This window comes from Tupaia chinensis, unplaced genomic scaffold (genome assembly GCF_000334495.1).
Source record: "Tupaia chinensis unplaced genomic scaffold, TupChi_1.0 Scaffold000099_1, whole genome shotgun sequence".
NCBI lineage: Eukaryota > Metazoa > Chordata > Mammalia > Scandentia > Tupaiidae > Tupaia > Tupaia belangeri.
Window position 1 is genome coordinate 1503659 of NW_006159563.1, and position 11819 is coordinate 1515477.

General features: G+C 37.1%; 1 protein-coding gene across 1 annotated transcript in view; it reads right to left on the reverse strand.

The window, feature by feature from the left end:
• Positions 1 to 11628, reverse strand: part of XRCC4 (X-ray repair cross complementing 4) — a 287206-nt gene extending 275578 nt beyond the window's left edge. The window contains exon 1 of the mRNA XM_006143484.3: positions 11540 to 11628. The gene's annotated coding sequence lies outside the window, so the exon portion shown is untranslated. The remainder of the gene's footprint in view (positions 1 to 11539) is intronic.
• Positions 11629 to 11819: the final 191 nt, after the last annotated feature.

The window sequence follows — 11819 nt, forward strand, 5'->3', positions numbered from 1 at the left end:
AAAAAAAAAAAAAAAAAAAAAAAAACTCTCCAAAAAAATTTGACACCTCTCTTATATTTTAATTTCAGAAGAGTAAGTGTTCATATGAAATAATTATTGATTAAGCTTATATACATACATCTTTCCTACTTGAAAGATGTGTTCCTTAAAAGCACAATAAGATGTATCTAAAAACATTTGTATGGAAAAGAAACAAGACGTGCACTGTACTTTTCCTCCCACTTACAAACCCACCATTTACAAATACACCCAATTATTTATCTATCTGCAAAAGGACAAACAAGGAAATTAATGGTCAGACTGGGGTATAAAAGATATGAAAGATACTTGGTGTGGGGGGAGTGTGGAAGACCTATAACACATCCTCAATTGTCTATAAACCATACAAAATTATTTAGGAACCATATGAAACTGCCAGTATTTAATAAATTTTAGTCTATAAAAATAACAATTTCAAATGGTTCAAATGATAGTAAGAATTATGAATAGCAAAGGAGGACTCCCATTCCTATTTAAATGAGTTACATATTTTACTGGCTGTAATTTCTGAATCTAAGTCATTTTCAACCACATCTCTGAATATATTTTGGACATTAATGGAAAGAGGTTCCAAGACCTTGGCAAAAAAGTCTATTCTGAATTCTTTTGGGTGATAGATGCTCAAAGTGAACTGGAACTTCTTACTTAAAATTTAAATGAAGTCAAGTCCTATTTAGCAAAAGTGTAAGTTATAATACTTCTAGAGGTCATGCATGTTAGGTGTAAGCCCATAGACAATCCACTGCATGAGTGGTGGGGACTCCCAAACTCAAAACTAAAAATGACCATAAAAAGGTGGCAGCCACTACTCAATGTATAACATATTGCTAGCATGAGTAAGTACTGGCCTCTGATAGTCTACATTCTGATTTTATTCAAAAATTATGCAGTGTTCATCCGACTTTTAAATGGTGCCTTGTATTTTAAAAATAACACAAGTTATGTGTGCTATAAGAAATATATTTGATCTTTGTCCCAAGTTCTTGGCAGAATTCAGCCCTTGAAATTCCCTGGACAATAGGACTATCTTTTATTATTCATTAGGAACTTCTTTCAATCAACCTGAGTTTATGCTCATTAGTGACTTAAGGTAGATCCCTTTAGACCACCACAAAATAGAGCTGGTCATCAGAAAAACTAAATGATTAGAGGACTGAGATGTTCAGCTCTACCAGGTCCTACCTTGGTCCCACCATAACTGGGGCTATAGAATGAGTCCTACTAAAAATCTTGAGGGGCCAGCCAGTGATGTGGTGGTTAAGGCTGCTGGATCCCCTGTGGCCAGTTGCATAGTTCAAGTCCTGAATTTGGCAGCTTGAAAAGACACACTAGGCATTTCTGAATCAGTGCCCCAAAATACCAAGAGGAATACCCCAACAGGAGAGGACTGCAATGTGGCCTTACCCGGCTCCCGGGGGTCGGGGTGGGGGCGCTTTCTCAGTATCCCCTTCTCTTTCTCAAGCAGTACACGCACCCTATAGCAAATTTAAGGGGGTAAGGGGAAGAGGAGCTAATTCTGAAAAGTCTTCATCATTTTTAAAAAATAAAATAATAATAATAGTAATAAACTCTTTAACAGGAGATTTTGAGAGCTTCCAGATTGGTGAACACGCCATGCTGCTGGACAATGGCATACCCAGAAAGAGGCATAAAGGTCTATTCCCCCAACCTCAACCTTTACTCTAGAAATCTCTTTCACTTGACTCTTCCTGAACTGTATCCTTTATACTAAGCAAGTAAAGTTAAATTGTGTTCTCCTAAATTCAGTGAGTTATTCTAGCATATTACCAAACCTGAGGAGGGGTATCATGGAGCCACCAATTTATAAACAGTCAGAAGTAACGTTACTGAACCAAGAAAGATGCAGACTGGGAATCAGTCCATACTGTCAGACTAGCCTAATATCTAACCACGAGATTTGTGGAGGAGGGTTTTATTACATGTGAAGTCATCTGGAAGACAGTTAGTTTTGCCTAAAACTTCAGCATGAGACCAATTAGAATAGTACCAGCTTCAATAATGGATCAATGAGACTGCTGCTTGAGTTGATCAATTAGAGTCCCCCACGTTTCACTCTGTCATTTGTATCTATATACCTGGTTGAAGAGTTGGGCATGAATTATTTCTCTATAAAAGCCCATTCCTAATTGGGGAGGCAGTATTTTAGGCAGTATGGCGCCCTATAGCAAAAATCTCTCCAAAAAAAAAAAAAAAAGATGAATGGGAAGGGATTGAGGCATGGCCATCACCCCACGGGGTTGATTTCTCGCTGTTTCTCTGTCTCTGACTTTCTGGCGAGCACATTCACCCTATAGCAAAAACCTCTCCAAAATAAATAAATAAATAAAAATAGTTGATTTTTGTTGTTAAACTCTGTTTGAGAGTTATATATAATAAAAGTATATATTTGGCTAATAGCTAGTAAATTTGAACCAAGTCAGAACAGTCCAAGATATGAAATTCATGGTTAGTAGGTAGGTGAGAACATTCAGTTCAAGTATGTCTGACTTAATATCTAAGAGACAGTTCTTTGACTCAGGGCAAAAACGACAAAATGAAAAAGAGAGCAAGTGTGCAACCTGTGGTAGGTAGGGGTAGAAATGAGAATCTGAGAACGAAAACAAGACAGAAACTGAACATTTAAATGAAGGCACATACATACCTACAATATGTAATATAGGTAAAGCCCTAATAATTAATCAATTTCTCCAAAGAACTTAAGCCAGGAGGCTCTCAGTGGAAAAATACAACAAGAATCGATTGGGCACATGCCATGAACTTTTAGGAACTTTACATATATTGCTTTAATCTTCATAGTCACTCATTATAAACACTAAAAACCTGGGGACCAGCAGTTGGCAAAATAGCTATGTCACTGGACTCCCATGTGATCGACTGCGGTTCGAGTCCCAGACCCAACCAAACATACCAATTTTACTTGCTCTTTCATCCTCAGATTTCCTTCTGAGACACAGTTATCAGAAGAAAACCAGGACAGATTTCCTCATCACATCTAAACTTCAGAAATTTATATATTCTGTATTACTATTTAAGAAATTCTCAGTGGACAAATTATTGGTTGCAAAATTTAATGTCTAAGTCATGACTTAAGTCAACTTTTCTGTAAATAACTATGTTAAAAATAAAGGCTGGGGGGCAAGCAGTTGGTGTAATGGCTGTGTCACTGGACTCCCATGTAGTCAACCATGGTTCGAGTCTCAGACCTGGTGGCTTAAACTCACGCTGGGCGTGTGTGTGTGCATGCCTAAGATTCCGAAAGGAGAATGGAGGAGAAGGGATTGCAGTGTGGCCATCACCCTTGGGGGTGATTTCTCGCTTTCTATCTCTCTGTCTCTCTCTGCCTTTCTGGCAAGCACACGTGCCCTATAGTAAAAACTCTCCCCCCAAAAAATAAATAAAGTGTTGTTTCCTAAAAACAGTATTAAGGCAAGTTTTTTTTCATTCAATTTGTAGATAGATATCATACCACAACTAATTCAGAAAATGATAAATAACAGCCATGGCTATCATTTTTTAAAAAGATTTCAGTTAATTAAATCCATTTATAGAACTATATAAGTTACCAAATAGTACAAACTTCTACTTACAAATTACAAAAAAAGTATCATTAGCTGTTAAACTTTACTTTTTAAGTGCCCCAAAGTTTGGTCAGAGGTAATCCTATTTTCTCTCAGCAGCTGTTCATTTGGACATGTTCATTATTTATTGACATAGTGTTCAATACGAGGGTCACATTTCTTAAACAGGAACTTGATAACTTCCAAAGCTGAGATGTGTCAATATTTACACTGTCAAGATTTTGAAAAATTTCAACAATAGCTGTATCTTCTTAGCAGCCACTTGTTTGTTTCAAATGAGTAAGGTCCTCTTTATCCAATAAAATTTTCATGCACTACTCAAGTAAAATTGCAAGTAGTATAATTTCACATAAAGACCAGGGTTAACTCTTTGGTCATGTCAACATTTTGGTTACACTATAGAATCAGGTAGTAAAGCTCTGGAAATGACATACAAGGGTACAGGGTCTTTTGGGTAATATTTGGTTTTGATTACCCAACTTAATTCCAAGCCTAATCATCATTTTTAACCCCATTATTAATGATAAACATTTTCAGAATTTGTAAATTATTTCCTTTTTTCTTAGCACTAAAGGCTAGGTGAAGATACACTAGATTAGCTTATAAGTTATAAAATGATTATATTCAGACAACTGTCTGATTTCAGAATAAACGGCAATTGGGGAACAGCCACACTGACACAGGTGGTAGGATGCTACTGGGTAATAGTGGAACCGCATGTAAAGGCCCAGGTTTCAGATGCTGGCTCAACCTGAATACAGTGGGTGTACTCATAAGTGTGCTGTGATCCTGACCGGCTAGAAAGCTGTGGGAGTGTGACAAAACCAAATTGACTCTGTCTTGACCATCCTGACCAATTTTTTACCCCAAAATCCTTGGCTATATTCCCAAAGCTTTTATGTAACCTAAGCTGCTGCAGTAAATATACCTACTATGCTTATTCATGGAATGACAGGCCGTAAGCTTAGTTAAGATATGGTGTTGACACACCAAATTGCTCGATGCGTTCATCAAACGCCTCCCTGCATTTATTCCCCATGCCTCTTTCCCCACTCTTACAGGATATACAAGCATATGCTCTGGTCGAAGGATATGGAGATCCACTTCTCTTGCAGCCATCAAAGACCTTGATTTTGTCTCAAAGTTTCCTTAATAAACTTAATCAACAAGTTAGACTTATCTACCTTATCTTCTGTTCTCTCAGATCCTTCACAATATAGAAGCCATTTGCTTGTCTAGCCTTGCTTCTGAAAGTGAAGATTGTGGCATTGTAAGAGTTTATTAAGGATCCCTCCCTTTGTCTCTCTCTCTCTCTCTCTCTCTCTCTCTCTCTCTCTCAAGAGTTTATTAAGGATCCCTCCCTTTCTCTCTCTCTCTCTCTCTCTCTCTCTCTCTCTCTCTTAATAAACTTGGAATCAGCAGATGCCATAATGGTTACAACACTGGATTACCATGTAGTTGATCACAGTTCGAGTCCCACACCCCGTGGCTTAAAACTCATGCCAAGTGCATGTGCATGTGTGCCCAAGATGCCAAGAGAATGGAAGAGAGGAGACTGCAGCATGCCCATCTCCCCTGGGTGGTGATTTCTCGCTCTTTACCTCTCTGTCTCTCTCTCTCTAGTGAGTACATGCACCCTAGAGCAAAACAAATCTCTGAAAAAAAAATCAACAGACATTTAAAAAAGGTAAGTCTGGCTCATTGTCTAGCATTAAACATTGTTTTACATGCAAAATTAGTTTACCTAATTTTTGTGCCAAGTGTCAGAGATCAAGTTAGTAAACTAATTATCATTAATTAACCAAGTAGTCATCCTTAAGTACAAATTTCCATATATTGGGAGAAAAATCTTTGCAATATCTTGTAAACAGTCATATTTCTCAATGTACACAACAAGAGTTTAATATATAGCTTACTGGTAGTAATAGTTTCTTGAAAGATGAAAGAAACAAGAAAGAAAGAAAGAAAGAAAGAAAGAAAGAAAGAGTCAGCCAGCCTCATGTGTAATTCGGAATTCTAGCCTGGACTTATTTTTGGCAACATAAGTATCCACAGTGTTTTTCCTCCCAAAAGAAGCAAATTTCATCAGTGTTTAAAATTTGCCAACGACAATAATCCCCTAATCAGTGATTTTACTCAATGCTTCAGGAAAAAGAAAAAAAAAATCATGACCACTTTTTCATCAGCTCTGGAAGCTTCATAAATGATAAGTAGCAAATTTCCCAGGGACATAATTGAATTACTTACTTCCTGTTTGTAAAATAAGTGTACAAATATTATCTTTCTATTATTTTTAAGACAGTCACCTTTGTCCTTGAAAACAAGCTATGGTATTAGGTCACTGGGAAAGTCATGACGTATTTTTCTGTTTTTCTAAGCAAAAATGAGTCATGACTTTCCTGACGACCCAAAAAACTGAACATTAATACTATACTCAGAAGACTCAGCTTGAAATTAAAAAATCTACTGCTTCATAGCTGAATATCTTTGATCATGCCATGAATGCATTATTAAAACATCCATTGATCAAGTACCAGGCTTTGATATCCCAAGGATGAGTTAAACATATTCCCCACTCCCTAGAAAGACAGACACACTCAAAAGTGCATTATAGTACAAGCTTACAAAGTGTAGAGGCATGGAGGCAGTGCCTCTGAAAAGTACCAGTCTGCCATTTCAACAAAGGCTCCCCTGAGTTACAACTAATAAAAATCTTACAGGAGAGATGGATAGTTGAAATGGGTTTAGTGGTAGAAGAAAAGAGACATAAAAGAACATTATAGGCAGAAAAGTCTATATGACCAAAAACTTGGAGGCAAGAAATAGCATGATATGATGAAATGATAAATAATTCAGTGTTCCCAAATACAAACAAGGAATTACAAATTCAAATAACTAGTCGAGTTCATTTATTCAACCAAAACCTAATGAGTACTTCTGTGCCTTGGACATATGTTCTAAAATCTGGCATAAGAGAACAAAACATAAAAATTCCTCCTTTTGTAGATTTTATATTTTAGTTGAGGAAGACAAAAATACCTTAAACAAATGTGTAAAACATATAGTACAGTGATAAATGCCATAACAAAAGGAGAAGATAAAACAAAGTAGAGGAGATTGGGAAGGTGCAGACAATTCCAAAGCTATAATTTTCAATAGGGAGGTTGGGGCAGGCTTAATTGAAAAGGTAACGTTTTGCAAATACATAAAAAAGATAAAGGAATTGGCTGTGTGGAGGTCTGGGAAAAGCAATCCAGTAGAAGTAGTAGCCAGTGCAAAAACCCTATGGTAAAAATGGGATAAGTGTATTTAAGAAACAGTTGTCCACAATGGCTAGAACAACGTGAGGGAAGAATATGAAAACATAAGGTCAGAGAAGTAATGGAAGAATGTATGATGTACAGTCATGTAGTTCAATGTAATTATATTAGCTTCTACCATGAATCAAATGAGTCACAAATGGGTTTTGAGCAAAGAACTAATGTAATAACAAAAACCCAAGCAAAAGATGATTGGTGTAGTAACAGCATAAACAGTAGGAAACTGTCAAAATTTAGATTTTTTTTATCTTTTGTTTTTAAATTCCCAGAGTCCAAGTAAATTCACTAGAAAAAAAGACAGAAACAGAGAATGAGGGGGAAAGCACACCCCAGTGGGGTATGGTCACACTACAACCCCATCTTCTCCATTTCCCCATCCTCTCAAGATTTGGAGCACTTATGCATAAGTGACTGGCAAGATTTTCAAGTCTCTATGGTCAGGATTCCAACCACAGTAGGCTCCGTGGGATCCAGTTCCCTTAACTACTAGGTTATGGGTTGACCCCAAATTTAGGCTTATTTTATATAAACAGCCCACAGAATTTGCTAATAGCTGATAGTATATAAGAGAAATAAATCAAGAACAGCTGTAAAGATTTATCTTTGAGCAACTGGCTGTATAGGGTTGTCACCACCAAAATGAGAAGATGTAGAGTTGAAATAAGTTGTTTGAGATAGCTGAGTTTGAGTTATCTTTGAATACATAGTGTAGATGTAGAGGTAGACAATTATTTTTTTAAAGAATTATTTTATTGAACTTTTTATTTTATTTTATTTGACCAGAGAGGGACAGAGAGAGAAAGTGAGAGAAAGTGAGAAATCAAGCCCCCAGGTCCGGGACGCGAACCACAGTCAACCATGTAGGAGTCCAGTGCCCTTAACTACCACACTACCTGCCAGTCCCAGAGGTACGCAATTAGATATGCCTGGAGTTTAAAAAGAGAAGGGAGTGAAAATTTGAATATAGAAGTTTTGGGTATACAGATGGCATTTAAGGTCAGAAGACTTGATGATATCATCAGTGGGTAATAGAAAAGAAAAAAAAAAAGAAAAAAAAACCAAAGATTTAGTCCTGACACGCTTCAATGATAAAACATTAGGAAGAATAGAAGCATCCAGCAGAAAAAACTAAGGAGCAACCAAAGGTAGAAGCGAAACCAAGCATATGGTGTCCTGGAAATCAAGCAAAGGAAATGTACACGGAGAAGGGAATGATCCATTGTATCCAACATAGTTGATAGGTCAAATATGAGAAATGAAAATTGCCAACAACCAGAGAGTACTGGTGACACTAACGAGAGCATGTTGGTCATGGTGGGAACAATAACCATGTTAGAGTAAGCTCAAGAAAGAATTTAAAAAGTGGAATTTAAACATGGATCATAGAGAACACCTCTATGTGTTGAATACATGGGGTTGAAAATGGAGAAAGGGTAGAAGTGTTTCTTAAGATGAAAGAAGTAATGAGCAGATCAAATGAAACTTTTATGACTCTTTTAAAAAGTTATTTTATTTAACTTTATTTGTTTGTTATTTATTTTAATATGACCAGAGAGGGACAGAGCAAGAGAGAGAGAGAGAGAGAGAGAGACAGAGCAAGCAAAAGTGAGAAAGTCACCAGGTCCAGGACTCAAACTGCAGTCAGCCAAGTAGAAGTCCAGCACTCTTAACCATCATGCCACCTGCCAGCCCCAAAACTTTGATGACTCTTAAATCCAAGAGCCATGGAAGAAGAGAACATTATAAGAGAGAAATAAAAGGACAGAAACAAACACTGGAACACAAAGAATCCAAAGTCAGCTCATGAAAGTTATTTGAGGATCAGAGAAAACAACCAATTCAGCAAAACACATTTAATGTAATTATCACTGAATGGAAAAAAAGTAAGTAATGTAAAAGTAAACATCAATGCTATCATTAATATTGACACAAAGTAAAAAGAGGAAATGGGAAGAAAGCTGTCCAGTGCTATAAAAACACCACCAATTTAATTTAAAAATCTTTTATTGAGTGCGAATATATGCAAGTCAATCATTTCTCTGTTATTATCCCTTCCCTCAGGGAGTTTTTAATTTAGTGAAGAATGTCAGGCACACAATAAAAACCAGTACTTACTGTATGCCAAACCCTTGGCTAGATAATTTACTTACATTGACTCATTTAATCCCCACAGCACTGAGGTAATCTATGTACTATCTCCAGAAAAGAAACTATCAAAATGCATTATTTTTACACACAATTCTTGGGAACTCATGAAACTAAAGCTAAAAATATTCTAGATGCAGAAGAAGTCCTTTTATTTTTTTAACTGCCACAAGGTACCAGCCTTTTCTATCATGCCCAAGAGGAACAGAGCACCCACTTTACGGGTCACACTCACTATCAATCCTTTCTTCTCCATTTCTCCATCCTGTTGAGACCTTGAGCATGCGAACATGTCTTGCAAACTGCAAGGGCCAGGATTCAAAACACTATCAGCCATGTGGGATATGGCTCCCTTAATCAGTAGGCCACGGAGCTAGTAGATCATTTTTGAATAAAGGAATGACAGATTTTTACTAAGAAAATTATCCAAGATAGTTTCAAAACAAAATCCACAGCAGAGCTGCTAGAAAAAAGACTTTGAAAATAATGACATAAAGTAATACTTAAACTAGTTAATTAATAATGAAAAACAAAAGCAGGGGTTTATGTGTTTAATGACCATGCACATTAACTACCTCTTCAAATTAATTTTACAGCTTTACATGAATACAATAAACATATGTTGTGGCTCATCTATTGGCACTTCTATTCCCTTTTGGATAACATAAAATAACCAGCAAACATCGTTCTCTACTACGGAGTCCTCGGAAAAATCATGAAGTATTTTTCTGTTCTTCTATGCAAAAATGTGTCAGACAAGTCATGAAGTATTTTTCGGTTCTTCTATGCAAAAATGTATCATGACTTTTCTAACCACCCAATATTTTGAAGGTCAGGTACAGAAGAACCCAGAGTCTAAAACTAATTATGACACATAAATATAGCAAATCTACTGTGACCTCCAACAACTTCAGCTCTCTGATATTCTTCACAGGTTGTCTGATGAACAGCTCCACCCAAGTGAAGTGTCACAAAGATTGAGAAAACCCACACATGAAAGCAAAGGCAGTTCTAACATTTACAAACTCACAACTCTAGTAAGCCAAGCATGGTGAGATTCACAACATAATTTCCATAACTAAATCAAGTTTGTTTAAATTGAATATCAAGACTTACAAAACACAATGTAGAGAAATTATGAGAGAAAACATTAAATAATTTTTGATAGATAGACACTATATATTGTTTCTTATTCCTTTCTTCCCATCCCCATTAAATTTAAAGGAAGAGGCCATCTTTGTTCCTATGCTGCAATATCATGGCCTCAATAAAGCAGGCACTCAGTAAATAGTCACTAATTTGTGTATTTGACCAACTCTGAACAATTCAGTAGAATGGATTCAAAAAACAAATTAGTTATGATTTAAAATAAAAACAATGTGTGCAGCAGTGAACTTTTTAAATACAAATAGCAGAAACCCAAATCTTCTAATCCTTATGTTATCCTAAATAGAAAAGGGTCTCAAATTCTAACCAATACATCTCATAAATCAACACCTTGCATGAATTTCCTTCCCTCTCTCTTTCTATCCATATTTTGAGTCAATAAAATAATAATTAAAAAAAAACTGGTAACATTCTTAAAAGGACCATCTGTTGACTGAGAAAAAAATAATCATACACACATTTTGAAGCTAAAAGGTGGCCATAATTTTCCTACACACCTAAAAGAGCAAAGAGTGAAGAACTATGACTTCTGAATAAATAAAATAACTATGAATATTTAAACATGCCAAAATTCTTGTTTGTAAAATACATAAAGGTAAAAACGGGGTGAAATAGAGCCCCACATAATGAGATTACTAAAATCAGAAGTAGCTCAATACTACTACTACTACTAACTAAAATAAAAATTGGTATGTCGTTTGTCCTGCTGTTTTGATTATCACTTTTCTAGAGCTCCTAATCTTAAATGCTGCACTCAGAAAAAGGCAGTTCCCTTCCATTGCATATAAAGTTCTTCCTTAACCCCAAAGGGCTTAATATGTCAAGCCCGTATAAAGCCTATTGACAGTTTACAAAAAGCTGGTCATTGAAAGGAAAGAAGGCAGAGGTTGGGGAAATAAATAAGCCTACTCAACAGAAACCTCTAGATTCAATTATTCCTCTAATAACACAATCAATACATAGCATTTCAAAAGTGCTTTGCATTCACAAGAGCACCTCAGATGCAAAAACGGAAACTGTACAGAGAGTTCAACAGGTGCACGCCCTGCGCATGACGCCAGGGAACCCTACATCCCCAAGAGCCCGCTCTGGTAAGGCCTAGGAGCTCACACAGAGACGGATCCGCGTAAGCTGTGTTCTATAGGTAAATGAGAGAAGGAAGTCAAACACGCACACACCAAAAAGAATGAAAGAAACAAAAAGAAGAAACCAACAGACAGGAGAATAGTATCCCGTATTTAAAGAATCACCCCCACTTCCGGATCCTACCTTTCGATAACTCCACTTCCGGTTTCTCCGAAAGACGCGCTCCTACAGATGAAGGTCTCACAGCCAATGAGCGTGTCAGTAACTTCCACACGCCCGCCTATTGTAGTCTAAGTCCCGCCTTTTCCGACAGAAAGGAGCCTATCCGAGCGTCTAGCCGTGCGGCCCCGGCGGAGGTGTCGTGACAGGCCCAACCGGACGGCTGGAAAACGCGAGACGGGCAGGAGGGTCGTGCCCGCCTCTTCCGCCTTGGGCCCGGAAGGGTGATGTGGCTGGGGGGCCC